General features: G+C 40.0%; 1 long non-coding RNA gene across 2 annotated transcripts; it reads right to left on the bottom strand.

The window, feature by feature from the left end:
* Positions 1-4,033: 4,033 nt before the first annotated feature.
* LOC135290321 (uncharacterized) lies at positions 4,034-11,383 on the bottom strand. Of its 2 annotated transcripts, XR_010353069.1 has the most exons (3): positions 10,344-11,383; positions 8,015-8,099; positions 4,034-4,385 (listed from the first exon to the last, which is right to left on the bottom strand). It is a non-coding gene; the product is annotated as an uncharacterized LOC135290321 (long non-coding RNA). The 2 variants fall into 2 exon arrangements; XR_010353068.1 differs by lacking the exon at positions 8,015-8,099.
* Positions 11,384-17,618: the final 6,235 nt, after the last annotated feature.

Below are 17,618 nucleotides of genomic sequence, written 5' to 3'. Positions count from 1 at the left end.
CAAAAAGCCTCTTAGATAACAATGTGACCCATGTTTCTGGCCTTTACTATTGCGCCATCTGTCTTTTGTGAGAACCACATTTCCTGAACAGAGATAGTGTGTCAAGGCTGAATCTATCACTGGCCACAGTGCTCAGGAAAATGAATCAATACTACTGAGACACAGAAACTTTAAGAAAAACCTGATTATTATGTCATTTACTCGTTTGGCTTTCTGAGGACTAATCTGTATAGGTAGGAGGTGGGGTATCATGGTGCATGGAGAAGAGGAGCTGGACTAGACCTTTTCTTTTCCTGGTTGTGTCTCACAGTGTAAGAGATATCCTGCAGCTCTGACCATGACTATTCTTCCCGTGCTTGCTGGTTCTATCAGTGCTGCTGAGAACATAAATCAAGTGCCAATTTCTACACTGCTCCACTCATGAAAATGCAACCCAACAGTGTATGGAAGTCTTTTAATAAATCCTTCACATACAAGAGGTTGGTTTGGCATGGAGAGAGATCACAGAGGGTTAGTAGTTACCTGGAATGAGGCAACTCTTGAGAGAAGAATTTAACTTGCTAGTATTTCACAAGATGCCTGTTAGCCATGAACCCTCTAAGGGTGAGTGTTCTGTAAGGCTTCTTCATGAGTTGACTTCATGGAGTCAAAGAGCTTCAAATTAGGACTTCAACACTGAAATGGAAGTGAATTCTCAGTTTGGGAACACTTGACAAATATTTTCTCTTCTTCACTAGAGTGATGTTGAACCTAGCACTACCTCATATTTGTTAACCCATTTCTTTAAAACCTTAATTATTTAAGTAGCTAAACGTGTAAATTGAGAAATAATGAAAATTAGGGAAATTGTTTCATTTACTAAAATGGTATAATTCAATGAGTCACATCTCATTTAGATGCTGTTGCAGCAGTCCACTCAGAATCACTAGATAAATTTGTATCTTAAAAATAGCCTAGTAAAAAAATTTAAATATTATCTAACAGTTTAGCATTAAAATATCTGTTAAATAGTCTCCATTAGTATGAAGCAGAATGCAGAGAGGCTCTAATTTTTTGGCCTAACAATTTATTTTTCAATCCACCCTAATTTGCTTCAAAATTACAAAAAAGTAAGGCATTTACCCAATAGCAGATTTTATTTTCTTTTCCTACTATCTGTAATTGAGAAAATGTGTTTAATTATTCTGATTGCTAGAGTGATTGATTTTATGTGAAAAACCTATTTCATTAATTAAATTGCTTTAAGATCCAGATTAATAACAACCAGTTATAGCCTTCTAAATCAGCTAAGTTATTCTAATAATCTACATCCTAGTGGAAAATTCTTGGGTGTGTTGAGTTACTCTCTTATTACTTTCCATAAAAACAGTTCAGAAAGTTCATGAAAGTTCATGAAATTCCATGAAAAAATTCAGGGTTTCTGACACTGTATTTGCTCAGTAGAACAAAGAATTTCTTTTTACCTGCTTTCAACACTGTAAATACATGAATTGCATGCACCAGTTCACAGTTTGATGATGTGGTAATTTCTGCCCATAGGGAAACAGGCAAGGTTCCTTTTGTCCCTCATGAAGTAAACAAATACTAAGCCCGCAAACTCTTCACTCTTGATAAATATGCAGTTCAAAATATCTTAAAAGGTTTTTCATAGGGCTCATTTAAAAATAAATTATTCTAATGAGTTATTACTGTATATCTTCTGTTATTATGGGGAAAGCAGTGCTGCATTTCATATGTAGTCATACTGAGCAGAATAATGCATTACCCTTGACCATTTTTTATACAGACAATAATGAGATTTTATTACTTCAACTAAAATCAGTAGCTACAAAGCAGCTATGAGAAGACCACAATAAAAGAAATACAGTAAACAAACCTTTTACAGAATAAAATATTAAATTGGTGTTGAAAATTAAGATTAATGTTAGAGTGAACAGTGGGAAACTCTTCCTGTTTATGTCTGACTGGTATTTATTTATTTTAATGTGGTTCAGTATAACCCCAAAGTCAGAAGCCTTCAGCAGAGCTGATGAGATCAGTGAGACAGAATCAAGACTAAATTTTCATCAAATTTTGCCGACAGCCTCAGCTGTATGAAGTTGAATATAACGTTGTGCAAAATCATAGTTTATGATGCCATATCCTTTTAACCACAGTCCTCATTCAAACCTGCGTCTATGCATGGATACACTTTAAAAAAAAGACCAAAAAAGTAAAAAAATACACTTTTTCTAACTCAATATTTTGTTTATTTTCACAGAATCAGAGAATCACAGAATCATATATGTTGCAGGAGACCTTAGAGTCCAAACTGTAACCTAACACCATCTTGTCAACGAGACCATGGCACTGAGTGCCACATCCAGTCTTTTCTTATACACCTCCAGGGACAGTGACTCCACCACCTCCCTGAGCAGCCCATTCCAGTGCCAAATCAACCTTTCTGTGAAGAACTTCTTCCTAATATCCAGCCTAAACTTCTTCTGCTGCAGCTTAAGTCTGTGTTCTCTCATCTTGTCACTCGTTGCCTGGGAGAGCAGATCAAGCCCCACCTGGCTACACCCTCCTCTCAGGCAGTTGTAGTGATAAGGTCTCCCTCCAGCCTCCTTTTCTTCAGGATCAACAACCCTAGTTCCGATAGGTACTCCTGATGGGGCTTGTGTTCCATGTCCTTCACTAGCCTTGTTGTCCTCTGAACACACTCCAGCATCTCAATATCCATCCTAAATTGGGGTTGATTTTATTTTATTTTTTTTTTCTTATTGTCTTTTAGTGTGTGGGATTTCTAAAAAGACTGTAGATGACCTAGTAAAGCACCTTCCAGTACCAAAAAAGGCTACAAGAGAATTGCCTTTTGATGAGGGTGTGGAGTGACATGGCAAAGGGGAATGGATTCAAACTGAAATAAATTAATTTTAGGATAGATATTAGGAGGAAGTTCTTTACTGCGAGGGTGGTGACACCCTGGCACATGTTGCTCAGAGAAGCTGTGGATGCCTCATCCCTGGAAGTGTTCAAGGCCAGGTTGGATAGGGCTTGGAGCAACCTGGTCCAGGGAAAGGGGGAATTGAAACTAGATGACTATTAAGATCTCTTACAATCCAAATTAATCTATGATTCAGTGATTTTACAACTAATCTCTGGCATCTCCTATTAAATCTTTACTAGGAGCTGAAGAGACTTAACTGTGTAAACCTGTATTACTAAGATTGTGCTGTAGAGAAATCTGTCTTAGGGATGACTTGTAAAGAGAAAGAAACATACTAGATTCCTCTCTCTTTTTTATTTGTGGTGTGTAAGAAGTGTCTATGAATAGACATTCAAAATTCGAAAAATAGAATATTTTTTTAAAAAATTTCTTTTGGGGTTTTCGTTGGTATATAAATTCAAAATCCATGCCTTAGATATGCTTTTGTTAGAACTTTCTCTGCTAGCTGAAAAAGTTATAGTACTGTCATAGAAAGAATTATCTTCACTACTCCTTTAAAACTTCTTTTCCACCCACAATTATTTTACGTGAGGGCCTTAGAAACCCTCAGGTGTAAAAGATGGTCTTTGTTAAGATTTCTCATTCTCTGCCCTTTGAATGATGTGTTAATATGCTTACAGCCTACATCTTTGAATCCTCCAGTGAGGAGGATCCTTCTGTTCTCCAGAAGGAACCAGAGAAGCAATATCTGAATTTTCCCAAATTTTAATTTAACATGATGATGAGAGAGAGAAATAGGAAGGAAAAAACAAGCAGCAATTTTTATCAAATGGCTTTAGGTTCTTTTACATACATCGTTTAGGAAGAAACAATGTATGTGTCCAGGGAGCCTTTCAAGTAACTCCTTCAGGACCAAAATAATGAGATATTTTGGAGTGGTCATATGAGATGGGAAATGGTTTGAGAGGCACAAGACAAGGGGCTTGGATGGGTTTGACTGTTAAAAAGAGGTATATTCTAACATCTCTGAAGGCCACTTCAAAGAATAAGAATAATAAGGTAAAGCTAAGTTTTTTGCTATTATCCTGAACACTCAGACAGTGAAACCATCACAACTCAAAGATTTATTCAGTGTGTTTTCAAGGGCAACTTTCAAAATGTATTTTTCCATTAAAACTTTCAGTTTTTTAATGCAGTCATAGTTTCAAGGCATAGCAATACAATATTCTGGATGCTTACAGATAATATATTTTGTGTTTATATATTCTCCACACTACAGCTGGTTGCAGTGCTTTTTTTAGAACATCATTGTAAAAAGAAAGGAAATTACAATAAAGATGTTATAAGGAAAGCAGCAAGTGAGATGCCTCATGAGGAGTAGTTTTCTTCAGGTCTCCAGGTGAAAGCTGAAATTCATTCCAACAGTCAGGTTTTCTTTCAGCTACAAATTTCTCATCTGGATGTAGAAAACATGCAATTACATTCTCTAATTTATACTATGACTAAAACAGACTTCACAAAGCTAAAAGCTGGTATGGATCAATTCATAAGTTGCCCTAGCAAATAAAAGAAAACCATATTTTTTTACACTCCATACATATGTAAAGAAATTATCTATCATTTATGCAAAATCTCCAGTCTTTGTATATCATGATAGTATAATGAAATGATTTTTTAAGCAAGGGAATTATTCTTATATGAAAATGCACGATCTTTCTACTCTTCTTATAGCTGTAACAATATTGTAGACAAATTAATTTTTAAAATAAAATATTTTATTATTTTTTTCTGGAGTTATACAGAGAAGAATACGTCCTACCAGAATCATGGACATATTTTGTTTAAGAGGAAGCTTAACCTTGGAAAACTGAACAATAGGTTGTGTGATGAAATTGTCCTAAGTATCTAAAATTTAGATGATAGTTACCAACTCCACTGAAAAAATAAGGTATCTACTTTTCAGAAGCAACTGCTAATCCATCAGTAGCAAATTTCTCCTTCATTCTCTGAGGAATCATTTCTAGATAATATAATGATTTACATCCAAGGTCCAGTGTCTGGAATATGGGCAGGAAGGAGGCCAGTCTGACATAGCACTTAGATATTAATCTGGAGGATTGCATAAACATTTTCTTAGTCAAATGAGAAGTTTAATAAAGACCATCTTTAATAAAGACTGTCTAGAAGCAATGAGACGGAAATTAATGTCTGAATAGATTTTCCTTGTAAATTAGTCTGTAGTGAGCTATATATTATCCATTGCTACTTTTAGTGTCTTTCACAGCATGTCACTGTGCTACAAAGCAACTTTGTATTCTTTGTCCACAAACAAAAAGCATACGAACCCTTTCCAGTTAACTCCTTATCATCAGAGCTCAGGTTCAGCTAATCACTCTGTGTTGTGCCGCACAGCTCTCAGTCTTTACTCTCTTTTTAGGCAAGCTCCTTATGCTTTCCTGAGCAATTAACTCACATTTCTATGTGATTTCTGCATACATTTTTTTAATTAGTTTTTTCTTTGCATTTATAGAGATGGGGAGAGGGACCAATCTAGTTCTTCTTTATGCCTCAACATTACACATGAGGTGAAAGATTCCTATAATGAAAGTCTGACAGTAGTAAGTTGTTAATACAGCCCTTTCTGCTAACAAATATTTATAGACCAATTGGCATCATCCAACCCACAACAATGCAAAATAATTGGCAAAACATGTTTCGGCTGAAATATACTTTGCAATGTTTCATTTAAATTCCATCAAACTATTACTATGTCAGAAGAGATAGTTTAAATATTTCCTTGCTTTGAATTTGGCTCATTTTTCAAATTAGTTTTAGTTATCCTTATTGCTCAAAGCAAAGCAAGCTTTGCTGTTGCATCTAGACCTGTAATAAAGGATGAGTCTAGTAAGCTGAGGAGAGAAAAAGCTGCATTATCATGTTTTTATATATTTTTTACTTGTATTTATTGATTATTGATTTGAACTCAGAAAATTTTATCTTGAAAATTACATATGATAAAAAAACTCAGAGCCAGTACTAACAAACTCTTTCCATTATGACTTTGTAGTGTCATACAACCATATGCTGGCTAAATACCATGTTAACAGCGAAAGCAAAAAAAGTAATTCTGGTCCACCCAGCACAGATTTTTCTCCCAACTTTCTGTGTCTGGGATATAAACCTGCTCTTCAGGCTTGGGCCTGTCTTGGCTTTGGGCCACAGCTGGTTCCTAATTGGTCTGAATTTTGAGGGGGTGTTCAAAAGGGTTCCAGCCCCTCTTGCCACTTGCCTTCACTGCTGGCTATCATCCCATCCTGTGTCCTGACAGTGTTGTTGAATTATGGTCTTTTGATTTGGAAAAGTCCTTAAGGGAAACCATTGCCTTGAAAACTGTGGTAGATACTTGGTTTACAGGCATTGTTATTTATAGCTTACACACATTCAGTTATTTATTTTTCTGTTTTATTATCCTGACTATTGATCAAAAAATGCTTCTTGAGAGATTCTAGTTCAGCTACTTGATCTTTAGTTAAAACTTTATTGCAGCTACAACACTTTTCAGTTTTGGAAACAATTAAAAGTCATTTTTACTCCTTTGTACATGTACAGATAAGCATGCCTATACTGCAAATATCTATGCAAGTAAATAAAACTAAAAAATTATATAAGTACTGTTAAGTTGTTCAGATCATTTTATTCACAGTAAGTCCTTAAATAGAGTTATATTAATAGTCTTATACATGTAAGCAAAGTAGAGAGTGTTTGCTTGATTCAGGAATAGGATTGCAAAATCCCCAATTATTTATTTTGATAGCAAACTAGTACAAAAAAAGAAGTTTAAAAAAGCATCCTTAAAAAATTAAACAGCGGAACCTAACGTACTGCATACAAGTATTTTTTTTTCCAAGAACAAGATTTGTTCCATTTAATTTTCAGTGAAAGCTGCCTCAGTAGACAATTGGCTATTGACAGCAGATTGGTTTGGTTGGGAAGCTAGGCTTTACTGAAAACATATCCAGATGAAAAGTTTCTGATAAGAGTTCTTCAGACAAATTAACATGAATTTTGATATCATGATCTCTAATAGATAATAACATGGCAGAGATTTTTAGACACTTTTTTAGTAAAAAGAAATTGTTCTGGTCACAGCAAGTGCTTGTTCTGATCTGTATATTTCCTCTTAATGACAATAATTTTCTGCTGTCTGTGGTATTATCTATTGTGTGCCTGAGTACTTTGTGTGAAAGCGTGTACCTCATGATCTGAAAATCTATCTCCTGTTGTCTCTCCCTGATGTATGTATGTGTCTGTGTAAACACATACGTAAATGTCTGCAATACATGTACAAACAAAAATTGTCTCCCGAGAGAGCCGGGATTTAAATGGAGCTTAAAAATAAGCAGTCTTGCAAGACTGTAAGGGATTTACCATCCAAGACACAATTGTTGCTCATCACCCCTGTCAGAGATATGATGAGGGTATACAGTCTTGAAGAGAAAATGGTGGGGAAGCATGAGCTGATTAACATATTTTTCTAAAGAAATAAATGCATCCTAAAGAAGGTGGAAATAGTTGTGGAATAATTTATATAAGTGATATAAATATGGTTGATCAAGATTTTATTTTGTAAATACAAAGAAGATACAAATCCCTGCAAAGCACATGCCTCACATTTAATATGTTGAATGTAGACAAATTATGCTTTCCAAAAACACACGGCCAAATGTACAAAGAGCGAAGCTTAGTCAAGTTTCATTTTAAGATCATATAATCAATGCAACCACCAGTCTGGACAACCTCTCAGTAACCTCCCCATACTTCCAGACAAGATTCAGGATCCTTTGTATCCTGATTTGAGTGTAGAAGTGTTAATTTTTTTTAAATAGGAAATTGAACAATCTTGTAAAGTATTATATGAGGGTCACAAAATGGTTCTTCAGATATATTGATGAGGGCTGTTCGGAATTCCTACTCCAAATCTTGCTACAGCAAAAGAGCAGAATGATAAAAGAAAGTAATTCTAAACTCCAGTGAAAATCATGAAACAAACTTTTTGGATTGAGCACTAAAAGGATATATCCTTACATGGTTTAATTTTTCAAGACACCATCTCTCTGTCCCACTGTCAGGAGGCCCTGTAGAACTGGCACTGAAGAAAGCTTGCCCAAGGCTGCAAGGAGCAAGGACGGATTAGGAATGTGTAAAGGAAGACAGACAAGGCAGGCTAGCCAGGTAGCCAGTATGGAGGAAGGCAGGAAGGAGGGGAGAAAGGCAGGAAGGCGGGGAAGGAGGGAGGGAGGGAGGGAGGGAGGGAGGGAGGGAGGAAGGAAGGCAGGAAGGCAGGAAGGCAGGAAGGCAGGAAGGCAGGCAGGAAGGCAGGCAGGAAGGCAGGCAGGCAGGAAGGCAGGCAGGAAGGCAGGCAGGAAGGCAGGAAGGCAGGAAGGCAGGAAGGCAGGAAGGCAGGAAGGCAGGAAGGCAGGAAGGCAGGAAGGAAGGAAGGAAGGAAGGAAGGAAGGAAGGAAGGAAGGAAGGAAGGAAGGAAGGAAGGAAGGAAGGAAGGAAGGAAGGAAGGAAGGAAGGAAGGAAGGAAGGAAGGAAGGAAGGAAGGAAGGAAGGAAGGAAGGAAGGAAGGAAGGAAGGAAGGAAGGAAGGAAGGAAGGAAGGAAGGAAGGAAGGAAGGAAGGAAGGAAGGAAGGAAGGAAGGAAGGAAGGAAGGAAGGAAGGAAGGAAGGAAGGAAGGAAGGAAGGAAGGAAGGAAGGAAGGAAGGAAGGAAGGAAGGAAGGAAGGAAGGAAGGAAGGAAGGAAGGAAGGAAGGAAGGAAGGAAGGAAGTTGTTTTGAACAATCAGATGAACATGTCGTCCACACACAGATGATAGGAGGAACACCGTTTGTGTTTTTGGTAGGTTTTTGGAAGCTGCATGTTCCTGCAGCAGTGATGATCAGAATCTCGAGGACAAGCAGTTGGTTGAATGGGAAGGTTTAGAATGATGGGAGAGGCAGAAGGCCTGCAGACAACACGAATGGGACTTGAATTCACAATGAAGAGGATCTTCATATCTTCATAATTGAGTCTAAACCAAAGATGACTAGTACAGAAGAGGATGTAGTTTCAAGTCTCCAGTCATGTCACCATGCTCAAAAGCCCCGTTATGTCGGTCACCCTCAAGACTAAAAACATTTTAATAATAATTTTATTTTTCCTTTCTTAGTCAGTGAAATTATTCCAGACAGCTGCTTCCTGAGAAGCTGGCTTACTGACCTACTGATATCATTAAAAATAAGCCAACAAAACCCACCAAAAGCAAAAGGAATGGAATAGAATAGATTCAAATCTATTTCAGCAAGAGATTTACAACTATTGAAATACTAACCTTGAAAAATCATGACATATTTGATAATTGAAACTCTGACAAGACCCCTTCCAAATCATTATTGTGGAAGAAAAATATTTTTTATCTGTTTTTATATCAAGTAACAGCAAAGGCCTGATTCACATACCTTGAAAGAGGGCAAGTGGAATTGATGCCTTTTGAAGGCTGACCTAGAACAGAGGCTTGACGGAGTTAACAAATAAAGTAGAATAAAGTAGGTATTTATTAAAAGGCCTCAATGGATACACCTTGGGTGTTGCCGGCAGAGGGCTTTGTAGAAATCACAAATGGGGCACAACTGCTAGGAACTTGCCTTGAGCCATTTTATTTTCCAGCATCAGTCTTATTACATGGTTATGACAATGGGAAGATGCCAGCAGCTCTCTTCCCTGGCACCCTACCCACAAGTTAACATGGTTGGATGATACCCCAGTCTGGGTAAGTCATTGGCCACTTAGCAAAGAAAAGCTTAAGGCACTTGAGGAGCTCATAGAAGAGCAATTGGCCAAAGGGTACATAGAAGAGACAACCAGCCCTTGGAATTCCCAGGTCTTTGTAATAAAAAGCCAGGGAAGGATAAGTGGTGGTTCCTCCATGATCTCTGGGAAATAAACAAAGTAATTGAGGACATGGAGTTACTCAAACCCTCCCCAACAAAGCTTCCCCAAAATTGGCAATTGGCTGTCCTGGGCATCAAGGACTGTTTCTTCCAAATTCCCCTACAGCCAGAAGATGCACCATGATTTGCCTTCTCAGTTCTACTAGCAGTCAAGAAGCCCCAATAAAGTGCTGCCACTGGGAAGTATTGCCTCAAGAAAAGAAATGCAGTCCGTCTGCCAGTGGTACATGGCTTCATTGCTATCCCTGGTGCATGCCCAAAAAAGGGAAGCCGTCATCCTCCACTACATGGATGACGTGCTTGTGTGAATCCCTGATGACACTATACTCCAACACACACTTGACCTAGTCATTAAAGTTTTAACCTCTGCTGGATTCCAACTGCAGGAAGACAAAGTTCAAAGGATGCCACCTTGGAAGTACCTGGGCTTGGAGATAACTGCACAGACTGTTGTTCTGCAGAAATTGGAAATCAGTAGTGATCCCCAAACCCTAGCAGATCTCCATTCCCTGTGTGGGTCTTTGAACTAGGTCAGGCCCTGGCTAGGCCTCACCAACGAGGACCTAGATCCCTATTGGGCAGCTTCCAGCTGGGCTATGCTTACAGTTGACATGGCCAGGATAGCTCAGTGGTGCTCAGCACAGTGTCCGAGTTCCCAAGCAGCTGCTAGCCACAGGCAACCTTAAGCAAGCTCAAGTGATTATCAGCTCTTTGTGATTTCAGCTCTTTAGCTTGCTAGGTGCTGCAGCAGATGCCAGGAGAGAGAGAAGTGCTGTGTGAGGTTACGAAGAATTCTTTATTGGGGATCTCCACAAAGGTTCTCAGTGACAGCTCTTCTGCTAAACCAGGCAGAATTAGGGGTTTATACACCTTACAGGAGTTTTGGAAATTGTCCAATAATAAGGGTCAAGGGAAGGTGACCTATAGGCTTACAGAGAGATACCAGGGTCCAAAAGCCGGAACAGAGGGGCTTCTAAGGCCCAGTCATCATGACTTGGCATTTCCTAGCTCAGGCTTCTGACCTCCAAGGAGGCCTTGCAGGCCCTGGGCCTGCTACTGATTCCCCCCTCAATTTATTGAAGGGGGAGAGAGAGCTAATTTCTCCCAGGGAACTGACCCCAGAGGCAATCCAAAAAGCACAGGAGGCTTTGGCTGAGAGGCAGGCTCATCGTTATCAGCCCGAGCTGCCTTTCAAATTCATTGTCCTGGGAAAGCTTCCATACTTGATATTCCAATGGATTGAAGGGCAGAAGGATTCACTCTTAATCATAGAGTGGGTTTTCCTCTCTCACCAGCAATCCAAAACCATCACACAGCCACCATAGCTAATAGCTCAGCTGATCTGGAAGGCCAGGGTGAGACTGCATGAGCTGGCTGGTTGTGACTTTAAGAGTATTCACCTCCCGGTCAAATTTTCTGAGGAGGGAAAGAACTCTCCGGAGAAGTCGAGCAGCTGCTCCAGAGCAATGCCAACCTCCAGCTATCTCTGGACTGCTACAGTGGACAAATATCACTCCACACCCTGTCACACAAATTGTTTAAAGAGGAATTCCACCTCATTCCTCCTCAGAAAAGGAGTCGTAGGCTGCTCAAAGCTCTCATTGTGTTCACTGATGCATCTGGAGCATCTCACAAGTTGCTGATGACTAGGAGAAATCCACAGACTCAGCATTGGGATACTGATGTGGAATTTGTGGAGGGGACGCCCCAGGTCACTGAACTGGCCACAGTTGTGAGAGCCTTTGAGAAGTTCTCAATTAATTGAGAAGAGCCAATTAATTTGGTCACCAACTAAGCCTGGTCACCTCTATGTGTGTGGGAGTAGTGTCCAGGGTGGAGCAGGCAGTTCTCAAAGACATTGACAACGAGCACCTCTTCAAGTTGCTCTCAAAACTAATTTATTTAGTTTCATGTCAAGACCATCTGTTCTATTTAATGCATGTGAGGTCACATACCAATTTGCCAGGCAAGGTCACAGAAGGTAATCACGAAGAAGATTCCCTGCCACCCCAGCAGAAATGGCACACCTTCTGGACATCTTGCAAGAAGCAACCTAAGTCACCAGCAATACTATCAGAATGTGCCAGGCCTAATCTGTCAGTTCCAACTAACACGGAGTCAGGCTCGAGCCATTGTGGCTATTGGTACAAGTTGCCAGCTCCAGGCTACACCATTGTTGGGTATTGGCATTAACCTCTGAGGCCTTGGAAGCTGCAAAGTGTGGCAAACAGACATTACACACATTCCCAGACTTCTATAATTAAGACAATTCTGTTGTTTTTTTGTTGATAGTTTTCTAATTATGTTAGTATTTGGAATTCTACATCACATAATTTAAAAGCTATCAACTGTTTAATCGCCACTACCTCAGAAGTCAACCACACAGTGTTTGTGGACCAAAGGCAAGCTAACAGGCCTGCCAATCATAAGTGGTGGACCGATTCATATTCTGGATCAAAATAGGCTAGACGCTTTTCTTTTAACTTTGTTTTAACAGAAAAGGGGGAGGTGTTTCTTTAGTTATTATTTTGCAGTGGGTGATTGGAATTATGCACTGAGTAGTTACTATTTTGCACTGAAGTGGTTTATGTTGTATCACATGGTTTGTTCCCCAAAGTCCTGTGGTGGTGGTCTTGCCCCGGGTTTGCCCCTCCCATCAGTTGTATCCCATCGTCTGTGGTCATTCTCCTCTGCCCCCCTTCTCCTGCCATTAGCCATTCTTTCTCTTTCTTTTCCTGGATGGCTCCTTCCCAGATGTCCCTGGAGTGGTTCCACAACAAACTGTGGGACTTTTAGTCCCGAGAAGAAAGAGCACCTCTAGGCTTTTGCTTTTGTCCTTGTCGGTAAAGCTGGGGTCCAGAGCTAGCCAAACCAGACCCCCACGAGGCTTCCAGCCTGATAAGAATGCATATTTTAAAAATCTGATAACATCCTTTGTATCATTTCACAAATAATCTGAAGCCAAAGTCCTTTTCATTAGAAAATTAGGTCAGTTTAGGACATGAACTCTAGGAATTACATTTTCCAAGAGGATTTTTGTCATTCACATGGGCATAGACTATTAGTTAGTATTGTAGCAGGTCTTGGGTAAACCCTACAAGGAGAATCATACTAAATTCAGTTCAAATGAGAAAAACCCAGCTTTTCTGCCTGTGAAGCACTTGAGCTCTGTGAAAAATTAATAACTGAGCAGACACACAGACAGGACCTAAAATGAATTGTGGCAGCATAATGAGCTACCAAATGCTGGCTGACCAATCCTCCCTAATCAGATGTATCCTCTTTGCCCATTCCAATCATGAAGTAATTAACCCACAGTGCAAAAGATTCAGCTGTATTCAATGTGCATTTTAACACCCCTCTTAATGAACAAATCTGTTCCTCTGAAAGCACCACAGAGAGATTTTTACACAAGGTGGGCAAGTTTTTTCCACCTTGCATTTTATCAATTTTACTATTAAATTCTTTCCATCTTACTGCCATAACTGGCACATAAACTGTCCCTATAAGTAAGTAGGAATGGTCAGTACACTTAAGGAGGATAAAGTTGGCAGAAGAAAGGTACTCAGAAAACAGCTATCAATGTACTCCTGTCAAACCAGGAAGATAAAAACTGTGAGACCTTGGAAATTGCTGCCTAGGATCTGATAGCATGTGAGTTTTAATTTTCATTATGGACTTGGTTGACAGAATATAAGGTATGTTAAAGCATCTTCAGGCAATTTCTGCCTGAGAGGTGCTGCCAGTTGATTGGAGACAGGATCAGATTTCAAAATTACCTTAACGAGTAGGAGATATGACTAGAAGCAATAAAATTATCTTCATTATAGGCCAATGCCAAGTGTTGTCCTCCGGAAGGAATAATCAGACTCATGATGGACTGAGGAAAGAATTGACCAGCTGAAGGAGCCAATAATGTATAAGCATAAAGTCTGGTTTCCCATGTCTTAAAAATTCACCTCCAGGTAAATTGTAAGATGTTAAAAAGGCAGCCCCTGTAGTCAAATTCTAATTATCCTAAGTACATCTGGATGAGAACTACCTCTATATCCTACATTTGAGCCATCTGTACAGTCAGAATATACAGCAGTTAGCTACTGTGATTAAAAAGAAAAAAAATATTTTAAAGGATATTTGCTTGGCATTATACTAAAGATACATCTACTCTGTACAGAGGAAGTAGGACTGCTTTTAAATGCTTTTCTTTGGAGGGATAGGAAATAATTCAGGTGAAATAGGCAGTGGAGCACCTATTTCCTTATTTTCTTTTTCAAGAAAATATTAATAGTATCAAACCCTTTTTTGCTTGTTTGTTTCTGTTCAAAGCAACTCTTGGAATATCAATAAAGCATTCAGTCTTAAGTACCTTACTGAAATATGAATGTAGATGGATCAGAGGTCTAGGTTCATATTCATGTTCTTGCAGAAAGGAAACAAGACATCCAAAGATATTGGCTAATAATTTCACAGAAAGATTAATTCTAAAAATATTATTTTATTGTAAAATATACCTCCCAAACCAAAGCTTATTAATAAAACTACAGAATTACTGACCTCAGCTGTTACTGCTGAAGATGTAGAGGAACAATCTCTCAATTAATTTACCAAAAATCTACACTCTTTATAATTTCTATTACACATTTTAAATACAGAAAATTACCTGGCAAACAAGCCTGATCTTTTTTTAAATGTCCCCAAATCAGACATATAAGCCTGAATATGTCAAACTAAAGCTGTTAATTAATTTTAAAGTGGAGGTCTAGCCATAGTCTAGTAGAGCATAGGCAGTCCTCATGCACAGTCATCCCTCTGACTACAGGGACAATGAAAGCTTTATATTTATTTTCGCATATAGTTATTGACATGATAGATGGAAATCTGATGCACAGATGTTACTGGACAAAGTCCAGTCTTCTATTGGATCTCTATTTCTTGAATCACACAAACAGATTTCTGTTTCAGATTCAAATTCTGACCTTAAAATATTAGTTGAAAGAGAGAAATACTGCAAGTCTATATTATTATTAACAAGTCCGTATTATTATTAATAGTTCCAGGGATTTGAGAATCCATCCACAATTACTTCCTAAAGCAGCAGAAGAAAGTGTAGGGAAATAACTGATATTTGAATATATATAATCTTCCCTAGGCATACACATGCCAATGATGAACCATCCAACCAAAAAATCCTGGCTCTTACTCTAAAGTCCTGAAAGGATTTACAAAGTATAATTTATTCACAGGGACACATCAGAGGAAATTCCATCTTTTTCACTAAAGTCTCTTTCATGACTAACCAAGCTGTTACAAAATGAAAATCTTGGAAAGAAGAGGAAGATAAAAAGGTGAAAGCTAAGAAATCTGAGATAACTGCAAGTTAATTGAACTAATCTGGAAATTTTAACTGAATGATGGATGGATAAACCTGTAAGGATAGCTTCTCTTGGATGCAAATACAAATCTTCACCCACTTAGGTTTTTGTTAGCAAGACAATGGGGAAAATCTAGGATGCCACATATTTCCTGAGGAATGTAAGCATCAGTCAACAGAAAATGTTTGTACCTCTTCAACAAAGGGTACTAAAACTAAGGACAGATAATTAGCAACAGTAAAAAACATACAGTTCCATTAAAGTCAGGTTTACCACATGAATTCACAAGCTAAATATCTGTCTACCAGCATTCTGAAAAACTGCTAGAAAAGATTGTCATACCATAAATATATAAATGTGGGTGGCTCCCCAGTAGAAAAGAAAATAACCTTTTCTTCCAGCAAACAGATAGCAGGTTCTGTTAGAGAATCTTTCCTCTCTGGCCATCCAGGAGCTACTCTCTACTTCTCATTTTCACCACCATAGACTGTCACTGCTGCGACCCAGAGTGGCTCCAGTGACCTGATGGGTCCCCTCTTGAATCCCCACACGTCCCATTCACACAGATGAAGTTTCCTCAGTGGTTCAGCCTCAGGTTTCCCACAGCAGATTCTCAGATGTCCACATTCTTAAAGCAATTTATCCACAGCAGAGTAACAGGTAAACAGCTGGAGTGGGTGTCTCAAAGGAGGGTCCCCCAACTAAGGAACCTCTGGGCTTTTATACCCTCACAGTCCATAATGGACTGTGTGTGGTAGTCTGGAGTCTTTCTGGTGAGTCACCCTCTCCTGATCCCATGGTTCATGCCAGAAGTCCCATCCCTTTGCTGTGCAAATGCGTGTTAGACAGAGATCAGAAGCAAGCAGCTGTCACCTCAAAGAGAAGACACTGCCAGAAAGAGGAGGAAAAATCTCCGTAAAAGAGTCAGCTACATTCCGGCAGACCCCTGAACTTTAATGTGTTTTAAAATATTTGTTTTTCCTTTTAGAGAAGAAAATCTACCTCCCACTTAGCCTCACGATGAGCCCTGTCTGAGTTGTCATCCTGTTCCTGTGCTGAGCAGTCTGACAGCTGTGTGGATCATCCCTCAGCCATGCCAGAACATCTGGGTGACTCTGGCATGGATGCTCCAACAGGAAAATATATGCCTGTCCACTGCAGCAGCGAGAGCCCTAAGTCTACCTGCCTGGTAGAGATTCCGTTGCAGACTGGAGAGTTTCCAGCCAAGTTTGACACACCTATGCCTGACTCAGGTCTCAGATCACACCACATACAACCACACAATATCCGTCAGCGGTGGGCTGTAATGATCAAGAACCCCATAGAGGAGTGGCTGCCAAAGTTACTTGTCAGTCTCCACAGACACTTGCGTGCCCAGGTGTTGGTGTGCAGGTCGGCTGACCTCCTTTCCAGAAGAGTCCTTCTAAAACAGAGAGCTTCTTCTTCCAGGATTACTGGCGAGCGAAGGCAGTGACAATTTCAAGAAGAAATGCTGCTCCTCTGAAATGCCAGGTCCAGCATTCAGTTCCGCGGCCAGGATATCTCGGCAGTTCAGATGTCGGTCCAGAGGCCCCGGCTGTTCGGTGCGCCAACTATGGCCAGGTCATTACCCTCAGGGCAGGAGCCCATCAGGGAATGCCGGCCAGCCAGGATAGCTCAGCGGGGGGGGCTCAAGCAACCTAGGCAAGCTATAGTGATTTGCAGTCAGCTCTTTTGTGATTTCAGCCCTTTTAGCTAGCCAGGTGCCATCCTCTATGGGTTCCGCAGGATTCTTTTATTCGGGTCTCCGCGAAGGGTCCAGTGACAGCTCTTCTGCCGAACCGGGCAGAATTAGGGGTTTTTATACCCTACAGGGGTTTTGAAAACTGTCCAATAGTAAGGGTCAGGGGAAAGTGACCTCTGGATTTACAGGGAGATAAGCAGGGTCCGAAAGGCGGAAGAGAGGGGCTTCTAAAGCCTTAGTCATGCTGACTTGGCATTTCCTAGCTCTCAGGCCTCTGATTGCCAAGGAGGCCGTGCAGGCCTTGTGCCTGCTACAGATTTGGACCCAAATTGTGATTCAGAAATTTTTCATTGGGCCAAGTCAAAGCAATTCGCTGTATCCCTGTTCTATCCATGGGTTGCAGCAGCCAAAGCTCTAGGTGAATTGGGCCCTCAGAGTGCTGGGTAGTCAAACAGGCAAACTTGACATCTACGGCCATCAGCTCCCTCCTGGAGGACGAGGAGATTACCCGGCAGGCCACACTCCAGAATTGTGCGGCCATAGATTTCCTCCTGCTGCTGCATGGACGAGTGCCAGGAATTTGAAGGACTTTGCTGCTTGAA

The sequence above is a fragment of the Passer domesticus genome, chromosome Z, assembly GCF_036417665.1.
Source record: "Passer domesticus isolate bPasDom1 chromosome Z, bPasDom1.hap1, whole genome shotgun sequence".
In the NCBI taxonomy this organism is placed as follows: domain Eukaryota; kingdom Metazoa; phylum Chordata; class Aves; order Passeriformes; family Passeridae; genus Passer; species Passer domesticus.
The sequence above is the reverse complement of the archived record's forward strand: the minus strand, read 5'-3'. Positions and strand labels throughout refer to the sequence as shown.